At 47.3% G+C, this 24,256-nt stretch overlaps 1 protein-coding gene across 2 annotated transcripts in view; it reads right to left on the reverse strand.

Moving 5' to 3' along the window:
• Window positions 1-22,161, reverse strand: part of syt3 (synaptotagmin III) — a 64,497-nt gene extending 42,336 nt beyond the window's left edge. Inside the window, exon 1 of one of the 2 annotated variants that reach the window (XM_046329897.1) lies at window positions 21,912-22,161. The gene's annotated coding sequence lies outside the window, so the exon portion shown is untranslated. Of the gene's footprint in view, window positions 1-21,771; window positions 21,888-21,911 lie in introns of those variants that run through there. The other variant, XM_046329898.1, reaches the window with a different exon arrangement.
• Between the last annotated feature and the right edge of the window lie 2,095 nt (window positions 22,162-24,256).

A 24,256-nucleotide genomic window follows, 5' to 3' on the forward strand; every position in this document is an offset into this window, starting at 1 on the left:
TCCTCTCCTCTACTCTACCATCCTCTCCTCTACTCTACCATCCTCTCCTCTACTCTACCATCCTCTCCTCTACTCTACCATCCTCTCCTCTACTCTACCATCTTCTCCTCTACTCTACCATCCTCTCCTCTACTCTACCATCCTCTCCTCTACTCTACCATCTTCTCCTCTCCTCTATTCTACCATCCTCTCCTCTACTCTACCATCTACCATCCTCTACTCTACTCTACCATCCTCTCCGCTACTCTACCATCCTCTCCTCTACTCTACCATCCTCTCCTCTACTCTACCATCCTCTCCTCTACTCTACCATTTTCTCCTCTGCTCTACCATCCTCTCCTCTAATCTACCATCCTCTCCTCTACTCTACCATCTTCTCCTCTACTCTACTATCCTCTACTCTACTTTACCATCTTCTCCTCTACTCTACCATCCTCTCCTCTAATCTACCATCCTCTCCTCTACTCTACCATCCCCTCCTCTACCATCCTCTCCTCTACTCTACCATCCTCTCGTCTACTCTACCATCTCTACTCTACTCTACCATCTTCTCCTCTACTCTCCTCTACTCTACCATCCTCTCCTCTAATCTACCATCCTCTCCTCTACTCTACCATCCTCTACTCTACCATTCTCTCTCTACTCTACTCTACCATCCTCTCCTCTCCTCTACTCTACCATCTTCTCCTCTACTCTACCATCCTCTCCTCTCCTCTACCATCCTCTCCTCTACTCTACCATCCTCTCATCTACTCTACCATCTTCTCCTCTACTCTACCATCCTCTCCTCTACCATCCTCTCCTCTCCTCTACCATCCTCCTCTCTTCTACTCTACCATCCTATCCTCTACTCTACCATCCTCTCCTCTGCTCTACCATCCTCTCATCTACTCTACCATCCTCTCATCTACTCTACCATCTTCTCCTCTACTCTACCATCCTCTCCTCTCCTCTACCATCCTCTCCTCTAATCTACCATCCTCTCCTCTACTCTACCATCTTCTCCTCTACTCTACCATCCTCTCCTCTAATCTACCATCCTCTCCTCTACTCTACCATCCTCTACTCTACTTTACCATCTTCTCCTCTACTCTACCATCCTCTCCTCTAATCTACCATCCTTTACTCTACTCTACCATCCTCTCATCTACTCTTCCATCTTCTCCTCTACTCTACCACCCTCTCCTCTCCTCTCCCATCCTCTCCTCTACTCTACCATCCTCTCATCTACTCTACCATCCTCTCCTCTACTCTACCATCCTCTCCTCTACTCTACCATCCTCTCATCTACTCTACCATCCTCTCATCTACTCTACCATCTTCTCCTCTACTCTACCATCCTCTCCTCTCCTCTACCATCTTCTCCTCTACTCTACCATCCTCTCATCTACTCTACCATCTTCTCCTCTCCTCTACCATCCTCTCCTCTAATCTACCATCCTTTACTCTACTCTACCATCTTCTCCTCTACTCTACCATATTCTCCTCTACTCTACCATCCTACTCTACCATCTCTCCTCTACTCTACCATCCTCTCCTCTCCTCTACCATATTCTCCTCTACTCTACCATCCTCTCCTCTACTCTACCATCCTTACTCTACTCTGCCATCCTCTCGTCTACTCTACCATCCTCTCCTCTAATCTACCATCCTCCTCTACCATCTTCTCCTCTACTCTACCATCCTCTCCTCTAATCTACCATCCTCTCTACTCTACCATCCTCTACTCTACTTTACCATCTTCTCCTCTACTCTACCATCCTCTCCTCTAATCTACCATCCTCTCCTCTACTCTACCATCCTCTCCTCTACTCTACCATCCTCTCCTCTACTCTACCATCCTCTCGTCTACTCTACCATCCTCTACTCTACACTACCATCTTCTCCTCTACTCTACTCTACTCTACCATCCTCTCCTCTACTCTACCATCTTCTCCTCTACTCTACCATCCTCTCCTCTAATCTACCATCCTCTCCTCTACTCTACCATCCTCTCCTCTAATCTACCATCCTCTCCTCTACTCTACCATCCTCTACTCTACCATTCTCTCCTCTACTCTACTCTACCATCCTCTCCTCTACTCTACCATCTTCTCCTCTACTCTACCATCCTCTCCTCTCCTCTACCATCCTCTCCTCTACTCTACCATCCTCTCATCTACTCTACCATCTTCTCCTCTACTCTACCATCCTCTCCTCTCCTCTACCATCCTCCTCTCTTCTACTCTACCATCCTCTCCTCTACTCTACCATCCTCTCTCTACTCTACCATCCTCTCATCTACTCTACCGTCCACTCATCTACTCTACCATCCTCTCCTCTACTCTACCATCCTCTCCTCTACTCTACCATCCTCTCATCTACTCTACCATCCTCTCATCTACTCTACCATCTTCTCCTCTACTCTACCATCCTCTCCTCTCCTCTACCATCCTCTCCTCTACTCTACCATCCTCTCATCTTCTCTACCATCTTCTCCTCTCCTCTACCATCCTCTCCTCTAATCTACCATCCTTTACTCTACTCTACCATATTCTCCTCTACTCTACCATAATCTCCTCTACTCTACCATCCTACTCATCATCCTCTCCTCTACTCTACCATCCTCTCCTCTACTCTACCATATTCTCCTCTACTCTACCATCCTCTCCTCTACTCTACCATCCTTTCTCTACTCTACCAACCTCACCTCTACTCTACCATCTTCTCCTCCACTCTACCATCCTCTACTCATACCATCCTCTCCTCTACTCTACCATCCTCTCCTCTACTCTACCATCCTCTCGTCTACTCTACCATCCTCTCCTCTAATCTACCATCCTCTCCTCTACCATCTTCTCCTCTACTCTACTATCCTCTACTCTACTTTACCATCTTCTCCTCTACTCTACCATCCTCTCCTCTAATCTACCATCCTCTCCTCTACTCTACCATCCTCTCCTCTACTCTACCATCCTCTCATCTACTCTACCATCCTCTACTCTACTCTACCATCTTCTCCTCTACTCTACTCTACCATCCTCTCCTCTACTCTACCATCCTCTCCTCTAATCTACCATCCTCTCCTCTACTCTACCATCCTCTCCTCTAATCTACCATCCTCTCTCTACTCTACCATCCTCTACTCTACCATTCTCTCCTCTACTCCTCTACCATCCCATCCTCTCCTCTACTCTACCATCTTCTCCTCTACTCTACCATCCTCTCCTCTCCTCTACCATCCTCTCCTCTACTCTACCATCCTCTCATCTACTCTACCATCTTCTCCTCTACTCTACCATCCTCTCCTCTACCATCCTCTCCTCTCCTCTACCATCCTCCTCTCTTCTACTCTACCATCCTATCCTCTACTCTACCATCCTCTCCTCTACTCTACCATCCTCTCATCTACTCTACCATCCTCTCATCTACTCTACCATCTTCTCCTCTACTCTACCATCCTCTCCTCTCCTCTACCATCCTCTCCTCTACTCTACCATCCTCTCTACTCTACTCTACCATCTTCTCCTCTACTCTACTCTACCATCCTCTCCTCTCCTCTACCATCCTCTCCTCTAATCTACCATCCTTTACTCTACTCTACCATCCTCTCATCTACTCTTCCATCCTCTCCTCTCCTATCCTCTACCATCCTTTCCTCTACTCTACCATCCTCTCATCTACTCTACCATCTTCTCCTCTACTCTACCATCCTTTACTCTACTCTTCCATCCTCTCCTCTCCTCTACCATCCTCTCCTCTAATCTACCATCCTTTACTCTACTCTACCATCCTCTACTCCACTCTACCATCCTCTACTCTACTCTACCACCCTCTCCTCTACCATCCTCTCCTCTACTCTACTCTAATATCCTCTCCTCTACTCTACTCTACCATCCTCTCCCCTAATCTACCATCCTTTACTCTACTCTACCATCCTCTACTCTACTCTACCATCCTCTCCTCTACTCTACCATCCCCTCCTCTACCATCCTCTCCTCTACTCTACCATCCTCTCATCTACTCTACCATCCTCTCATCTACTCTACCATCTTCTCCTCTACTCTACCATCCTCTCCTCTCCTCTACCATCCTCTCCTCTACTCTACCATCCTCTACTCTACTCTACCATCTTCTCCTCTACTCTACTCTACCATCCTCTCCTCTACTCTACCATCTTCTCCTCTGCTCTACCATCCTCTCCTCTACTCTACCATCCTCTCCTCTACTCTACCATCTTCTCCTCTCCTCTACTCTACCATCCTCTCCTCTACTCTACCGTCTCTCCTCTACTCTACCATCCTCTTCTCTACTCTACTCTACCATCCTCTCCTCTACTCTACCATCCTCTCCTCTACTCTACCATCCTCTCTCTACTCTACCATCTTCTCCTCTACTCTACCATCCTCTCCTCTACTCTACCATCCTCTCCTCTAATCTACCATCTTCTCCTCTCCTCTACTCTACCATCCTCTCCTCTACTCTACCATCCTCTCCTCTACTCTACCATCCTCTCCTCTACTCTACCATCTTCTCCTTACTCTACCATCTTCTCCTCTGCTCTACCATCCTCTCCTCTACTCTACCATCCTCTCCTCTACTCTACCATCCTCTCCTCTACTCTACCATCCTCTACTCTACCATCCCCTCCTCTACTCTACCATCCTCTCCTCTACTCTACCATCCTCTCCTCTACTCTACCATCCTCTCCTCTACTCTACCATCTTCTCCTCTACTCTACCATCCTCTCCTCTACTCTACCATCTTCTCCTCTACTCTACCATCCTCTCCTCTACTCTACCATCCTATCCTCTACTTTACCATCCTCTCCTCTACTCTACCATCCTATCCTCTACTCTACCATCCTCTCCTCTCCTCTACCATCCTCTCCTCTACTCTACGCTACCATCCTCTACTCTACCATCCTATCCTCTACTTTACCATCCTCTCCTCTACCATCCTCTCCTCTCCTCTACCATCCTCTCCTCTACTCTACTCTACCATCCTATCCTCTACTTTACCATCCTCTCCTCTACCATCCTCTCCTCTACTCTACTCTACCATCCTCTACTCTACCATCCTCTCCTCTACTCTACCATCCTCTACTCTACTCTACCATCCTCTCCTCTACTCTACCATCCTCTCCTCTCCTCTACTCTACCATCCTCTACTCTACCATCCTCTCCTCTACTCTACCATCCTCTCCTCTACTCTACCATCCTCTCCTCTATTCTACCATCCTCTCCTCTACTCTACCATCTTCTCCTCTCCTCTACTCTACCATTCTCTACTCTACCATCCTCTCCTCTACTCTACCATCTTCTCCTCTCCTCTACTCTACCATCCTCTCCTCTACTCTACCATCCTCTCCTCTACTCTACCATCCTCTCCTCTACTCTACCATCCTCTCCTCTACTCTACCATCCTCTCCTCTACTCTACCATCCTCTCCTCTACTCTACCATCCTCTCCTCTACTCTACCATCTTCTCCTCTACTCTACCATCCTCTCCTCTACTCTACCATCCTCTCCTCTACTCTACCATCTTCTCCTCTCCTCTACTCTACCATCCTCTCCTCTACTCTACCATCTTCTCCTCTCCTCTACTCTACCATCCTCTACTCTACTCTACCATCCTCTCCGCTACTCTACCATCCTCTCCTCTACTCTACCATCCTCTCCTCTACTCTACTCTACCATCCTCTCCTCTACTCTACCATCTTCTCCTCTACTCTACCATCCTCTCCTCTACTCTACCATCCCCTCCTCTACCATCTTCTCCTCTACTCTACCATCCTCTCCTCTACTCTACCATCCTCTCCTCTACTCTACTCTACCATCCTCTCCTCTACTCTACCATCCTCTCCTGTACTCTACCATTCTCTCCTCTACTCTACCATCCTCTCCTCTACTCTACCATCCTCTCCTCCAATCTACAATCCTCTCCTCTACTCTACCATCCTCTACCATCCTCTCCTCTCCTCTACCATCCTCCTCTCCTCTACTCTACCATCTTCTCCTCTACTCTACCATCCTTTACTCTACTCTACCATCCTCTCCTCTACTCTACCATCCTCTCCTCTACTTTACCATATTCTCCTCTACTCTACCATCCTCTCCTCTACTCTACCATCCTTTACTCTACTCTACCATCCTCTCCTCTACTCTACCATCTTCTCCTCCACTCTACCATCCTCTACTCTACTTTACCATCTTCTCCTCTACTCTACCATCCTCTCCTCTAATCTACCATCCTCTCCTCTACTCTACCATCCTCTACTCTACTCTACCATCTTCTCCTCTACTCTACTCTACCATCCTCTCCTCTACTCTACCATCTTCTCCTCTGCTCTACCATCCTCTCCTCTAATCTACCATCCTCTCCTCTACTCTACCATCTTCTCCTCTACTCTACCATCCTCTCCTCTAATCTACCATCCTCTCCTCTACTCTACCATCCTCTACTCTACTTTACCATCTTCTCCTCTACTCTACCATCCTCTCCTCTAATCTACCATCCTTTACTCTACTCTACCATCCTCTCATCTACTCTTCCATCTTCTCCTCTGCTCTACCACCCTCTCCTCTCCTCTACCATCCTCTCCTCTACTCTACCATCCTCTCATCTACTCTACCATCCTCTCCTCTACTCTACCATCCTCTCCTCTACTCTACCATCCTCTCCTCTACTCCACCATCTTCTCCTCTGCTCTACCATCCTCTCCTCTACTCTACCATCCTCTCCTCTACTCTACCATCCTCTCCTCTACTCTACCATCTTCTCCTCTACTCTACCATCCTCTCCTCTACTCTACCATCCTCGCATCTACTCTACCATCCTTGCATCTACTCTACCATCCTCTCCTCTACTCTACCATCCTCTCCTCTACTCTACTCTACTCTACCATCCTCTCCTCTACCATCCATCTCCTCTACTCTACCATCCTCTCCTCTACTCTACCATCCTCTACTCTACCATCCATCCTCTACTCTACCATCCTCTCCTCTACTCTACCATCCTCTCCTCTACTCTACCATCCTCTCCTCTACTCTACCATCCTCTCCTCTACTCTACCATCCTCTCTCTACTCTACCATCTTCTCCTCTACTCTACCATCCTCTCCTCTACTCTACCATCCTATCCTCTACTTTACCATCCTCTCCTCTACTCTACCATCCTATCCTCTACTCTACCATCCTCTCCTCTCCTCTACCATCCTCTCCTCTACTCTACGCTAACATCCTCTACTCTACCATCCTATCCTCTACTTTACCATCCTCTCCTCTACCATCCTCTCCTCTCCTCTACCATCCTCTCCTCTACTCTACTCTACCATCCTCTACTCTACCATCCTATCCTCTACTTTACCATCCTCTCCTCTACCATCCTCTCCTCTACTCTACTCTACCATCCTCTACTCTACCATCCTCTCCTCTACTCTACCATCCTCTACTCTACTCTACCATCCTCTCCTCTACTCTACCATCCTCTCCTCTCCTCTACTCTACCATCCTCTACTCTACCATCCTCTCCTCTACTCTACCATCCTCTCCTCTACTCTACCATCCTCTCCTCTATTCTACCATCCTCTCCTCTACTCTACCATCTTCTCCTCTCCTCTACTCTACCATTCTCTACTCTACCATCCTCTCCTCTACTCTACCATCTTCTCCTCTCCTCTACTCTACCATCCTCTCCTCTACTCTACCATCCTCTCCTCTACTCTACCATCTTCTCCTCTCCTCTACTCTACCATCCTCTCCTCTACTCTACCATCCTCTCCTCTACTCTACCGTCCTCTCCTCTACTCTACCATCCTCTCCTCTACTCTACCATCTTCTCCTCTACTCTACCATCTTCTCCTCTACTCTACCATCCTCTCCTCTACTCTACCATCTTCTCCTCTCCTCTACTCTACCATCCTCTCCTCTACTATACCATCTTCTCCTCTCCTCTACTCTACCATCCTCTACTCTACTCTACCATCCTCTCCTCTACTCTACCATCCTCTCCTCCAATCTACAATCCTCTCCTCTACTCTACCATCCTCTACCATCCTCTCCTCTCCTCTACCATCCTCCTCTCCTCTACTCTACCATCTTCTCCTCTACTCTACCATCCTTTACTCTACTCTACCATCCTCTCCTCTACTCTACCATCCTCTCCTCTACTTTACCATATTCTCCTCTACTCTACCATCCTCTCCTCTACTCTACCATCCTTTACTCTACTCTACCATCCTCTCCTCTACTCTACCATCTTCTCCTCCACTCTACCATCCTCTACTCTACTTTACCATCTTCTCCTCTACTCTACCATCCTCTCCTCTAATCTACCATCCTCTCCTCTACTCTACCATCCTCTACTCTACTCTACCATCTTCTCCTCTACTCTACTCTACCATCCTCTCCTCTACTCTACCATCTTCTCCTCTGCTCTACCATCCTCTCCTCTAATCTACCATCCTCTCCTCTACTCTACCATCTTCTCCTCTACTCTACCATCCTCTCCTCTAATCTACCATCCTCTCCTCTACTCTACCATCCTCTACTCTACTTTACCATCTTCTCCTCTACTCTACCATCCTCTCCTCTAATCTACCATCCTTTACTCTACTCTACCATCCTCTCATCTACTCTTCCATCTTCTCCTCTGCTCTACCACCCTCTCCTCTCCTCTACCATCCTCTCATCTACTCTACCATCCTCTCATCTACTCTACCATCCTCTCCTCTACTCTACCATCCTCTCCTCTACTCTACCATCCTCTCCTCTACTCCACCATCTTCTCCTCTGCTCTACCATCCTCTCCTCTACTCTACCATCCTCTCCTCTACTCTACCATCCTCTCCTCTACTCTACCATCTTCTCCTCTACTCTACCATCCTCTCCTCTACTCTACCATCCTCGCATCTACTCTACCATCCTTGCATCTACTCTACCATCCTCTCCTCTACTCTACCATCCTCTCCTCTACTCTACTCTACTCTACCATCCTCTCCTCTACTCTACCATCCTCTCCTCTACTCTACCATCCTCTCCTCTACTCTACCATCCTCTACTCTACCATCCTCTCCTCTACTCTACCATCCTCTCCTCTACTCTACCATCCTCTCCTCTACTCTACCATCCTCTCCTCTACTCTACCATCTTCTCCTCTACTCTACCATCCTCTCCTCTACTCTACCATCTTCTCCTCTACTCTACCATCCTCTCCTCTACTCTACCATCCTATCCTCTACTTTACCATCCTCTCCTCTACTCTACCATCCTATCCTCTACTCTACCATCCTCTCCTCTCCTCTACCATCCTCTCCTCTACTCTACGCTAACATCCTCTACTCTACCATCCTATCCTCTACTTTACCATCCTCTCCTCTACCATCCTCTCCTCTCCTCTACCATCCTCTCCTCTACTCTACTCTACCATCCTCTACTCTACCATCCTATCCTCTACTTTACCATCCTCTCCTCTACCATCCTCTCCTCTACTCTACTCTACCATCCTCTACTCTACCATCCTCTCCTCTACTCTACCATCCTCTACTCTACTCTACCATCCTCTCCTCTACTCTACCATCCTCTCCTCTCCTCTACTCTACCATCCTCTACTCTACCATCCTCTCCTCTACTCTACCATCCTCTCCTCTACTCTACCATCCTCTCCTCTATTCTACCATCCTCTCCTCTACTCTACCATCTTCTCCTCTCCTCTACTCTACCATTCTCTACTCTACCATCCTCTCCTCTACTCTACCATCTTCTCCTCTCCTCTACTCTACCATCCTCTCCTCTACTCTACCATCCTCTCCTCTACTCTACCATCTTCTCCTCTCCTCTACTCTACCATCCTCTCCTCTACTCTACCATCCTCTCCTCTACTCTACCGTCCTCTCCTCTACTCTACCATCCTCTCCTCTACTCTACCATCTTCTCCTCTACTCTACCATCTTCTCCTCTACTCTACCATCCTCTCCTCTACTCTACCATCTTCTCCTCTCCTCTACTCTACCATCCTCTCCTCTACTATACCATCTTCTCCTCTCCTCTACTCTACCATCCTCTACTCTACTCTACCATCCTCTCCGCTACTCTACCATCCTCTCCTCTACTCTACCATCCTCTCCTCTACTCTACTCTACCATCCTCTCCTCTACTCTACCATCTTCTCCTCTACTCTACCATCCTCTCCTCTACTCTACCATCCCCTCCTCTACCATCTTATCCTCTACTCTACCATCCTCTCCTCTACTCTACCATCCTCTCCTCTACTCTACTCTACCATCCTCTCCTCTACTCTACCATCCTCTCCTGTACTCTACCATCCTCTCCTCTACTCTACCATCCTCTCCTCTACTCTACCATCCTCTCCTCCAATCTACAATCCTCTCCTCTACTCTACCATCCTCTACCATCCTCTCCTCTCCTCTACCATCCTCCTCTCTTCTACTCTACCATCCTCTCCTCTACTCTACCATCCTGTCCTCTAATCTACCATCCTTTACTCTACTCTACCATATTCTCCTCTACTCTACCATCTTCTCCTCTACTCTACCATCCTTTACTCTACTCTACCATCCTCTCCTCTACTCTACCATCCTCTCCTCTACTTTACCATATTCTCCTCTACTCTACCATCCTCTCCTCTACTCTACCATCCTCTCCTCTACTCTACCATCTCCTCTCCTCTACTCTACCATTCTCTACTCTACCATCCTCTCCTCTACTCTACCATCTTCTCCTCTCCTCTACTCTACCATCCTCTCCTCTACTCTACCATCCTCTCCTCTACTCTACCGTCCTCTCCTCTACTCTACCATCCTCTCCTCTACTCTACCATCTTCTCCTCTACTCTACCATCCTCTCCTCTACTCTACCATCCTCTCCTCTACTCTACCATCTTCTCCTCTCCTCTATTCTACCATCCTCTCCTCTACTCTACCATCTTCTCCTCTCCTCTACTCTACCATCCTCTACTCTACTCTACCATCCTCTCCGCTACTCTACCATCCTCTCCTCTACTCTACCATCCTCTCCTCTCCTCTACTCTACCATCCTCTCCTCTACTCTACCATTTTCTCCTCTGCTCTACCATCCTCTCCTCTAATCTACCATCCTCTCCTCTACTCTACCATCTTCTCCTCTACTCTACTATCCTCTACTCTACTTTACCATCTTCTCCTCTACTCTACCATCCTCTCCTCTAATCTACCATCCTCTCCTCTACTCTACCATCCCCTCCTCTACCATCCTCTCCTCTACTCTACCATCCTCTCGTCTACTCTACCATCCTCTACTCTACTCTACCATCTTCTCCTCTACTCTCCTCTACTCTACCATCCTCTCCTCTAATCTACCATCCTCTCCTCTACTCTACCATCCTCTACTCTACCATTCTCTCCTCTACTCTACTCTACCATCCTCTCCTCTCCTCTACTCTACCATCTTCTCCTCTACTCTACCATCCTCTCCTCTCCTCTACCATCCTCTCCTCTACTCTACCATCCTCTCATCTACTCTACCATCTTCTCCTCTACTCTACCATCCTCTCCTCTACCATCCTCTCCTCTCCTCTACCATCCTCCTCTCTTCTACTCTACCATCCTATCCTCTACTCTACCATCCTCTCCTCTGCTCTACCATCCTCTCATCTACTCTACCATCCTCTCATCTACTCTACCATCTTCTCCTCTACTCTACCATCCTCTCCTCTCCTCTACCATCCTCTCCTCTAATCTACCATCCTCTCCTCTACTCTACCATCTTCTCCTCTACTCTACCATCCTCTCCTCTAATCTACCATCCTCTCCTCTACTCTACCATCCTCTACTCTACTTTACCATCTTCTCCTCTACTCTACCATCCTCTCCTCTAATCTACCATCCTTTACTCTACTCTACCATCCTCTCATCTACTCTTCCATCTTCTCCTCTACTCTACCACCCTCTCCTCTCCTCTCCCATCCTCTCCTCTACTCTACCATCCTCTCATCTACTCTACCATCCTCTCCTCTACTCTACCATCCTCTCCTCTACTCTACCATCCTCTCATCTACTCTACCATCTTCTCCTCTACTCTACCATCCTCTCCTCTCCTCTACCATCTTCTCCTCTACTCTACCATCCTCTCATCTACTCTACCATCTTCTCCTCTCCTCTACCATCCTCTCCTCTAATCTACCATCCTTTACTCTACTCTACCATCTTCTCCTCTACTCTACCATATTCTCCTCTACTCTACCATCCTACTCTACCATCCTCTCCTCTACTCTACCATCCTCTCCTCTCCTCTACCATATTCTCCTCTACTCTACCATCCTCTCCTCTACTCTACCATCCTTTACTCTACTCTGCCATCCTCTCGTCTACTCTACCATCCTCTCCTCTAATCTACCATCCTCTCCTCTACCATCTTCTCCTCTACTCTACCATCCTCTCCTCTAATCTACCATCCTCTCCTCTACTCTACCATCCTCTACTCTACTTTACCATCTTCTCCTCTACTCTACCATCCTCTCCTCTAATCTACCATCCTCTCCTCTACTCTACCATCCTCTCCTCTACTCTACCATCCTCTCCTCTACTCTACCATCCTCTCGTCTACTCTACCATCCTCTACTCTACACTACCATCTTCTCCTCTACTCTACTCTACTCTACCATCCTCTCCTCTACTCTACCATCTTCTCCTCTACTCTACCATCCTCTCCTCTAATCTACCATCCTCTCCTCTACTCTACCATCCTCTCCTCTAATCTACCATCCTCTCCTCTACTCTACCATCCTCTACTCTACCATTCTCTCCTCTACTCTACTCTACCATCCTCTCCTCTACTCTACCATCTTCTCCTCTACTCTACCATCCTCTCCTCTCCTCTACCATCCTCTCCTCTACTCTACCATCCTCTCATCTACTCTACCATCTTCTCCTCTACTCTACCATCCTCTCCTCTCCTCTACCATCCTCCTCTCTTCTACTCTACCATCCTCTCCTCTACTCTACCATCCTCTCGTCTACTCTACCATCCTCTCATCTACTCTACCGTCCACTCATCTACTCTACCATCCTCTCCTCTACTCTACCATCCTCTCCTCTACTCTACCATCCTCTCATCTACTCTACCATCCTCTCATCTACTCTACCATCTTCTCCTCTACTCTACCATCCTCTCCTCTCCTCTACCATCCTCTCCTCTACTCTACCATCCTCTCATCTTCTCTACCATCTTCTCCTCTCCTCTACCATCCTCTCCTCTAATCTACCATCCTTTACTCTACTCTACCATATTCTCCTCTACTCTACCATAATCTCCTCTACTCTACCATCCTACTCTATCATCCTCTCCTCTACTCTACCATCCTCTCCTCTACTCTACCATATTCTCCTCTACTCTACCATCCTCTCCTCTACTCTACCATCCTTTACTCTACTCTACCAACCTCACCTCTACTCTACCATCTTCTCCTCCACTCTACCATCCTCTACTCTACTTTACCATCCTCTCCTCTACTCTACCATCCTCTCCTCTACTCTACCATCCTCTCGTCTACTCTACCATCCTCTCCTCTAATCTACCATCCTCTCCTCTACCATCTTCTCCTCTACTCTACTATCCTCTACTCTACTTTACCATCTTCTCCTCTACTCTACCATCCTCTCCTCTAATCTACCATCCTCTCCTCTACTCTACCATCCTCTCCTCTACTCTACCATCCTCTCATCTACTCTACCATCCTCTACTCTACTCTACCATCTTCTCCTCTACTCTACTCTACCATCCTCTCCTCTACTCTACCATCCTCTCCTCTAATCTACCATCCTCTCCTCTACTCTACCATCCTCTCCTCTAATCTACCATCCTCTCCTCTACTCTACCATCCTCTACTCTACCATTCTCTCCTCTACTCTACTCTACCATCCTCTCCTCTCCTCTACTCTACCATCTTCTCCTCTACTCTACCATCCTCTCCTCTCCTCTACCATCCTCTCCTCTACTCTACCATCCTCTCATCTACTCTACCATCTTCTCCTCTACTCTACCATCCTCTCCTCTACCATCCTCTCCTCTCCTCTACCATCCTCCTCTCTTCTACTCTACCATCCTATCCTCTACTCTACCATCCTCTCCTCTACTCTACCATCCTCTCCTCTAATCTACCATCCTCTCCTCTACTCTACCATCCTCTACTCTATCATTCTCTCCTCTACTCTACTCTACCATCCTCTCCTCTCCTCTACTCTACCATCTTCTCCTCTACTCTACCATCCTCTCCTCTCCTCTACCATCCTCTCATCTACTCTACCATCCTCTCATCTACTCTACCATCTTCTCCTCTACTCTACCATCCTCTCCTCTCCTCTACCATCCTCTCCTCTATTCTACCATCCTCTACTCTACTCTACCATCTTCTCCTCTACTCTACTCTACCATCCTCTCCTCTCCTCTACCACCCTCTCCTCTAATCTACCATCCTTTACTCTACTCTACCATCCTCTCATCTACTCTTCCATCCTCTCCTCTCCTCTCCTCTACCATCCTTTCCTCTACTCTACCATCCTCTCATCTACTCTACCATCTTCTCCTCTACTCTACCATCCTTTACTCTACTCTTCCATCCTCTCCTCTCCTCTACCATCCTCTCCTCTAATCTACCATCCTTTACTCTACTCTACCATCCTCTACTCCACTCTACCATCCTCTACTCTACTCTACCACCCTCTCCTCTACCATCCTCTCCTCTACTCTACTCTAATATCCTCTCCTCTACTCTACTCTACCATCCTCTCCCCTAATCTACCATCCTTTACTCTACTCTACCATCCTCTACTCTACTCTACCATCCTCTCCTCTACTCTACCATCCCCTCCTCTACCATCCTCTCCTCTACTCTACCATCCTCTCATCTACTCTACCATCCTCTCATCTACTCTACCATCTTCTCCTCTACTCTACCATCCTCTCCTCTCCTCTACCATCCTCTCCTCTACTCTACCATCCTCTACTCTACTCTACCATCTTCTCCTCTACTCTACTCTACCATCCTCTCCTCTACTCTACCATCTTCTCCTCTGCTCTACCATCCTCTCCTCTAATCTACCATCCTCTCCTCTACTCTACCATCTTCTCCTCTACTCTACCATCCTCTCCTCTAATCTACCATCCTCTCCTCTACTCTACCATCCTCTACTCTACTTTACCATCTTCTCCTCTACTCTACCATCCTCTCCTCTAATCTACCATCCTTTACTCTACTCTACCATCCTCTCATCTACTCTTCCATCCTCTCCTCTCCTCTACCATCCTCTCCTCTACTCTACCATCCTCTCATCTACTCTACCATCTTCTCCTCTACTCTACCATCCTTTACTCTACTCTTCCATCCTCTCCTCTCCTCTACCATCCTCTCCTCTAATCTACCATCCTTTATTCTACTCTACCATCCTCTACTCCACTCTACCATCCTCTACTCTACTCTACCATCCTCTCCTCTACCATCCTCTCCTCTACTCTACTCTAATATCCTCTCCTCTACTCTACTCTACCATCCTCTCCCCTAATCTACCATCCTTTACTCTACTCTACCATCCTCTACTCTACTCTACCATCCTCTCCTCTACTCTACCATCCCCTCCTCTACCATCCTCTACCTCTCTCTACCATCCTCCTCTACCATCCTCTCCTCTACTCTACCATCCCCCTCCTCTACCATCCTCTCCTCTCCTCTACCATCTTCTCCTCTACTCTACCATCCTCTCCTCTACTCTACCATCCTCTCCTCTCCTCTACCATCCTCTCCTCTACTCTACTCTACCATCCTCTCCTCTACTCTACCATCTTCTCCTCTACTCTACCATCTTCTCCTCTACTCTACCATCCTCTCCTCTACTCTACCATCCTCTACTCTACTCTACCATCCTCTCCTCTACTCTACCATCTTCTCCTCTACTCTACCATCCTCTACTCTACTCTACCATCCTCTCCTTTACTCTACCATCCTCTCCTCTCCTCTACCATCCTCTCCTCTCCTCTACTCTACCATCCTCTCCTCTACTCTACCATCTTCTCCTCTACTCTACCATCCCCTCCTCTACCATCCTCTCCTCTACTCTACCATCCTCTCCTCTACTCTACCATCCTCTCCTCTCCTCTACCATCCTACCATCCTCTCCTCTACTCTACCATCCTCTCCTCTACTCTACCATCCTCTCCTCTCCTCTACCATCCTCTCCTCTACTCTACCATCCTCTACTCTACTCTACCATCCTCTCCTCTACTCTACCATCCTCTCCTCTACTCTACCATCTTCTCCTCTACTCTACCATCCTCTCCTCTACTCTACCATCCTCTACTCTACTCTACCATCCTCTCCTCTACTCTACCATCCTCTACTCTACCATCCTCTCCTCTACTCTACCATCCTCTCCTCTCCTCTACTCTACTCTACTCTACCATCCTCTCCTCTACTCTACCATCTTCTCCTCTACTCTACCATCCTCTCCTCTACTCTACCATATTCTCCTCTACTCTACCATCCCCTCCTCTACCATCCTCTCCTCTCCTCTACCATCCTCTCCTCTACTCTACTCTACCATCCTCTCCTCTACTCTACCATCTTCTCCTCTACTCTACCATCTTCTCCTCTACTCTACCATCCTCTCCTCTACTCTACCATCCTTTACTCTACTCTACCATCCTCTCCTCTACTCTACCATCTTCTCCTCTACTCTACCATCCTCTCCTCTACTCTACCATCCTCTACTCTACTCTACCATCTTCTCCTCTACTCTACCATCCTCTCCTCTAATCTACCATCCTCTCCTCTACTCTACCATCCTCTACTCTACTTTACCATCTTCTCCTCTACTCTACCATCCTCTCCTCTCCTCTACCATCCTCTCCTCTACTCTACCATCCTCTACTCTACTCTACCATCTTCTCCTCTACTCTACTCTACCATCCTCTCCTCTACTCTACCATCTTCTCCTCTACTCTACCATCCTCTCCTCTACTCTACCATCCTCTACTCTACTCTACCATCCTCTCCTCTACTCTACCATCCTCTACTCTACCATCCTCTCCTCTACTCTACCATCCTCTCCTCTCCTCTACCATCCTCTCCTCTACTCTACTCTACTCTACCATCCTCTCCTCTACTCTACCATCTTCTCCTCTACTCTACCATCCTCTCCTCTACTCTACCATCTTCTCCTCTACTCTACCATCCTCTCCTCTACTCTACCATCCTCTCCTCTACTCTACCATCCTCTACTCTACTTTACCATCTTCTCCTCTACTCTACCATCCTCTCCTCTAATCTACCATCCTTTACTCTACTCTACCATCCTCTCATCTACTCTTCCATCCTCTCCTCTCCTCTACCATCCTCTCCTCTACTCTACCATCCTCTCATCTACTCTACCATCTTCTCCTCTACTCTACCATCCTTTACTCTACTCTTCCATCCTCTCCTCTCCTCTACCATCCTCTCCTCTAATCTACCATCCTTTATTCTACTCTACCATCCTCTACTCCACTCTACCATCCTCTACTCTACTCTACCATCCTCTCCTCTACCATCCTCTCCTCTACTCTACTCTAATATCCTCTCCTCTACTCTACTCTACCATCCTCTCCCCTAATCTACCATCCTTTACTCTACTCTACCATCCTCTACTCTACTCTACCATCCTCTCCTCTACTCTACCATCCCCTCCTCTACCATCCTCTCCTCTACTCTACCATCCCCTCCTCTACCATCCTCTCCTCTACTCTACCATCCCCTCCTCTACCATCCTCTCCTCTCCTCTACCATCTTCTCCTCTACTCTACCATCCTCTCCTCTACTCTACCATCCTCTCCTCTCCTCTACCATCCTCTCCTCTACTCTACTCTACCATCCTCTCCTCTACTCTACCATCTTCTCCTCTACTCTACCATCTTCTCCTCTACTCTACCATCCTCTCCTCTACCATCCTCTACTCTACTCTACCATCCTCTCCTCTACTCTACCATCTTCTCCTCTACTCTACCATCCTCTACTCTACTCTACCATCCTCTCCTTTACTCTACCATCCTCTCCTCTCCTCTACCATCCTCTCCTCTACTCTACCATCCTCTCCTCTACTCTACCATCTTCTCCTCTACTCTACCATCCCCTCCTCTACCATCCTCTCCTCTCCTCTACCATCTTCTCCTCTACTCTACCATCCTCTCCTCTACTCTACCATTTTCTCCTCTACTCTACCATCCCCTCCTCTACCATCTTCTCCTCTACTCTACCATCCTCTCCTCTACTCTACCATCCTCTCCTCTCCTCTACCATCCTCTCCTCTACTCTACTCTACCATCCTCTCCTCTACTCTACCATCCTCTCCTCTCCTCTACCATCCTCTCCTCTACTCTACCATCCTCTACTCTACTCTACCATCCTCTCCTCTACTCTACCATCCTCTCCTCTACTCTACCATCTTCTCCTCTACTCTACCATCCTCTCCTCTACTCTACCATCCTCTACTCTACTCTACCATCCTCTCCTCTACTCTACCATCCTCTACTCTACCATCCTCTCCTCTACTCTACCATCCTCTCCTCTCCTCTACCATCCTCTCCTCTACTCTACTCTACTCTACCATCCTCTCCTCTACTCTACCATCTTCTCCTCTACTCTACCATCCTCTCCTCTACTCTACCATATTCTCCTCTACTCTACCATCCCCTCCTCTACCATCCTCTCCTCTCCTCTACCATCCTCTCCTCTACTCTACTCTACCATCCTCTCCTCTACTCTACCATCTTCTCCTCTACTCTACCATCTTCTCCTCTACTCTACCATCCTCTCCTCTACTCTACCATCCTTTACTCTACTCTACCATCCTCTCCTCTACTCTACCATCTTCTCCTCTACTCTACCATCCTCTCCTCTACTCTACCATCCTCTACTCTACTCTACCATCCTCTCCTCTACTCTACCATCCTCTCCTCTACTCTACCATCCTCTACTCTACTCTACCATCCTCTCCTTTACTCTACCATCCTCTCCTCTCCTCTACCATCCTCTCCTCTACTCTACTCTACCATCCTCTCCTCTACTCTACCATCTTCTCCTCTACTCTACCATCCCCTCCTCTACCATCCTCTCCTCTCCTCTACCATCTTCTCCTCTACTCTACCATCCTCTCCTCTACTCTACCATTTTCTCCTCTACTCTACCATCCCCTCCTCTACCATCTTCTCCTCTACTCTACCATCCTCTCCTCTACTCTACCATCCTCTCCTCTCCTCTACCATCCTCTCCTCTACTCTACCATCCTCTCCTCTACTCTACCATCCTCTCCTCTCCTCTACCATCCTCTCCTCTACTCTACCATCCTCTACTCTACTCTACCATCCTCTCCTCTACTCTACCATCCTCTCCTCTACTCTACCATCTTCTCCTCTACTCTACCATCCTCTCCTCTACTCTACCATCCTCTACTCTACTCTACCATCCTCTCCTCTACTCTACCATCCTCTCCTCTACTCTACCATCCTCTACTCTACTCTATCATCCTCTCCTCTACTCTACCATCCTCTCCTCTCCTCTACCATCCTCTCCTCTACTCTACTCTACCATCCTCTCCTCTACTCTACCATCTTCTCCTCTACTCTACCATCCTCTCCTCTACTCTACCATCTTCTACTCTACTCTACCATCCCCTCCTCTACCATCCTCTCCTCTCCTCTACCATCTTATCCTCTACTCTACCATCCTCTCCTCTACTCTACCATTTTCTTGTCTACTCTACCATCCCCTCCTCTACCATCTTCTCCTCTACTCTACCATCCTCTCCTCTCCTCTACTATCCTCTCCTCTACTCTACTCTACCATCCTCTCCTCTACTCTACCATCCTCTCCTCTCCTCTACCATCCTCTCCTCTACTCTACCATCCTCTACTCTACACTACCATCTTCTCCTCTACTCTACCATCCTCTCCTCTACTCTACCATCCTCTCCTCAGTTCTGTGCTGTCTGTTCTACTGTATTCCATGGACTTGTGTAATCAGCGCACTATCACTTCCGACCTCAAGACTCATCCTTTAAGACATGAAGTCACTGGATGCAAGGCCCTCCGTGACTCACACAGAGGTCATGACCTTTTCTCGCTAGCACTGGCATGGACCTTTGCATCACTTCCTACCTATCGAGGCCAGTGCATCACAGCGTCATGTCTGTCTGGGTCAATATCATCTGTGCTCTCTGCTCATCCAACTGTGTCAAACTGATGCACTAGGGTAAATAGATACTACCAAATACCTTTACCGCTACAAAAGAGGACTGCCTCCTGTATTTGGCTGTGAGATGGCACTAGAAATACAAGGCCAAGATTGAAGACCTTGTATTAATGTCTATTGACTAAAGATAATAGCTTTGCTGCCCGCGACTCAGCCTTAAGGTTACTCCAGGCTGGCCCATAGGCAAGCTTTTAGTACAACTATCCGACGTTGGAGGTTTCAATATTCTGTTTATGTCCCTACATCATCACATAAACACACACACACACCCACACACACAAACACACACACACACACACGCACGCACGCACGCACGCACGCACGCACGCACGCACGCACGCACGCACACACACACACACACACACACACACACACACACACACACACACACACACACACACACACACACACACACACACACACACACACTGAAGTCTGCTGTGCTGCAAGCACGGCTCTCTTCTGCTCCAGGCCTGCTCCCGCGAGTGTCTAAATTATCTATAACATCACACAGGAAACACAGCGCGAGCACCAAGCTGAGCGAGAGGCCAGTGAGGAACCCTGGGATACTGGTTCCGCTCTCTTCATGTGCAGACTAGAGCCGGTGGAAGAAGCTGCACATCTATATATGCAGAGCAGCTCACTGGTCCAATACTAAGATGGCAACATTATCATCAGCCACACAGTGCACGTGGATAGCCCTCGCTTCATACTTCACTTACATTTACGTCAAAGTCAGTGAGCCATCGAGACTATCCTTGTGACTTTGGTTACATATGAGCGTATTAATATTTGCATAATTATGGAAGTCTATCTCATAAAGCCAGAGCCACTGTGCCTTTGATGGGGGGAGAGGGGAGAAGGGAGAGGAGAGAGGGGTGGGGTGGGGTGAAGGCGGTGTTGGTGGAGGGGAATAACACTCGTTTCAGCTCCTATATGTTTCCCCTGTCTTATTCATGATGTGTGTGTGTGTGTGTGTGTGTGTGTGTGTGTGTGTGTGTGTGTGTGTGTGTGTGTGTGTGTGTGTGTGTGTGTGTGTGTGTGTGTGTGTGTGTGTGTGTGTGTGTGTGTGTGTGTGTGTGTGTGTGTGCGCTTGCGTGTGTGTTTCGCCCTATACACCTATACATGTATTCAAAAGTTGGATTTATCTGAGAGCAATGGCTTACATCCCGACAGGCATATAAACCCACATACATGCTATGCACACTGCACACTTGCGCGAGAGATAACCTACAGTGTGGGCTACATAGGCTACTATAAGCATGCCATAACGCTCGAACCAATGGGCTATACATTAAATTAGAATAGATTACATTCGCACATCACTGCACAAAATATGAATAACATGTATATTTGAACCGGCCAGACATACAGTCAGTTAGGTGACACATAGCTACAGTATGGATAGACTATAACACATACGGTGACACAAGATCACACAGGATATTATGGTGAGTAGCCTAACCTATATAACGACACATAGGCGTGTATTAAAATGACAACAATGAAACATCATCATACCTCTATGTTGTATCCGAAACTGCTCTTTCTCCTACCTGCCCTTTTCATCTAAAAACCAGCCTATTTTTCAGATGCGACGCGTTAAAAATCAACATTCCGCCCTCTACCCCAAGACAGGAAAATGGGCTCAAATACTGCACCTGGGATGGAAGAATAAGGCGGAGGGATAGACTGAGAGGGAGAAATGAACAATATGGTATCTCTCCGCTCCCCTCTCATCCTTTCCTATTTTCTTGTCTTGGAATGTGTTTTCTGTCTTCTCACCCTGTTTTTGTCTTTGTATTTCACTCTCCCCTCCCTCCCTCTCTTCCCCTGTGCTCGGAATACTAAACGGGCTTCTCTGCTCGCTGACTGTATAGCGCTACCCGTGCTAAAGACGTACTGATGTATATGTGTGGTAGAGAGGGGAGAGAGAGCCGAGCAGAGCCCGGGGATGGGAGGGGACGGTAGAGGCAGTGTGTGAGGAGGAGAGGGGGTGTTGCTGGAGGCGAGGAGACGCGTGGTGCGATGGGGACAGACCACTGTGGCTCGGCCCACCGCCAAAGGGACACGACGTATGTGCCATGGTGTCCGGACGAGTGATAGCGCGCAGCACCTCGTTAGGATCAAATCATGGTTTCGTGATAATATAATTTCCCTTCATGTGTGTACTGTAGGCGTATATAACGACGTGACACAACACCAACACCAACACCAAAATAATTGAAAACTGTAGCAATGTTGGCAACTGTGATGGGAATCATTCCATTGCTTTGTCAACCCGAGCCAAAGCCCATGAGATTTTACTAGAATGAGTTTCGATATCGCATAATTTGAGGCTGTGAGTGACTACGCCTCATTACGTAGGCCACCGGCCATTTCAAGTTCTGTGGTAAGTCAAGTCATCGCTCTCATCTGCAAGTTATTCATGGTAGGCTTGTTATGGGGTTACTACCTACCGTGTTAATTGTAGACTGCATTGTATTTATGATTACCCTTTCCTCTTGATTTGATTTACAGTTGCAAATGTGTTTACTGTAGAAAATTACAACTGCCTTGTCCTTTCGCTGGACTAGGCCGTAGAAGCTGCCTAGATGGCATTGCCTGCTGTCTCAAATAAATGTATCTACACATTATTTGTACAGGTAGTTGAAATATAGTGTAGGCCAGGCTATATAAGGTCTGCTTTCCTCTAGGATGGCCCAGCCCACAGTCGAAATAGGGATTTTAAGCACTTCTCATCATTTCAAGCTATCAAGGGACATAATGTTTTTTAGGTCAAATAATCAGAATACTCAGCCAGGAGCCATGATGGACTGAAGGTACATGCCAACTTCTTGGGCTGACATGAGATATGATGCTGTATGACTTTATGTAGATACACCTCAATGAGAATGGTTGTTTTGGGACAAGAGACTTTGGCTTGACTACCACTGATAATGATAACCCTCTTACCCTTACTGGCCATACTGATATCCTATGTTATGTACAGTAAATAGTCTAGTATTAACAGGGCAATTCTCACATTTATACCATAATTATATGTGTGTAATTAATACTTCCAAGTAATCACAGACCGTCATAATAAGTCATAATTACTTCCCTCCTGATCATCTGATCCCAGACAGTCATAATAAGTCATAATTACTTCCCTCCTGATCATCTGATCCCAGACAGTCATAATAAGTCATAATTACTTCCCTCCTGATCATCTGATCCCAGACAGTCATAATAAGTCATAATTACTTCCCTCCTGATCATCTGATCCCAGACAGTCATAATAAGTCATAATTACTTTTCTCCTGATCATCTGATCCCAGACAGTCATAATAAGTCATAATTACTTCCCTCCTGATCATCTGATCCCAGACAGTCATAATAAGTCATAATTACTTCCCTTCTGATCATCTGATCCCAGACAGTCATAATAAGTCATAATTACTTCCTTCCTGATCATCTGATCCCAGACAGTCATAATAAGTCATAATTACTTCCCTCCTGATCATCTGATCCCAGACAGTCATAATAAGTCATAATTACTTCCCTCCTGATCATCTGATCCCAGACAGTCATAATAAGTCATAATTACTTCCCTCCTGATCATCTGATCCCAGACAGTCATAATAAGTCATAATTACTTCCCTCCTGATCATCTGATCCCAGACAGTCATAATAAGTCATAATTACTTCCCTCCTGATCATCTGATCCCAGACAGTCATAATAAGTCATAATTACTTCTCTCATCTGATCACTCATCTGATCACAGAGAGGAAAAGAGGGTGATGGTGAACGGAGAGAGAGAGTGTCCGAGTGGAGAACCCCCAGAGCGAGGGATGACTGATGTATAAATGACGGTAAACAGCTGCCTCTGTTAACTGTCACTGCAGAGCACAGAGCGAGAGAGAGGCTGAGAGAGGATGAAAGGACGGGGATGATACAGTGTGAGAGAGGGGAGGAGAGAGACAGAATGTGAAAGGACAGGTCAGAAACAGACCGAGTGGATAT

Source organism: Oncorhynchus gorbuscha, linkage group LG26 (assembly GCF_021184085.1).
Source record: "Oncorhynchus gorbuscha isolate QuinsamMale2020 ecotype Even-year linkage group LG26, OgorEven_v1.0, whole genome shotgun sequence".
Classification (NCBI taxonomy): domain Eukaryota; kingdom Metazoa; phylum Chordata; class Actinopteri; order Salmoniformes; family Salmonidae; genus Oncorhynchus; species Oncorhynchus gorbuscha.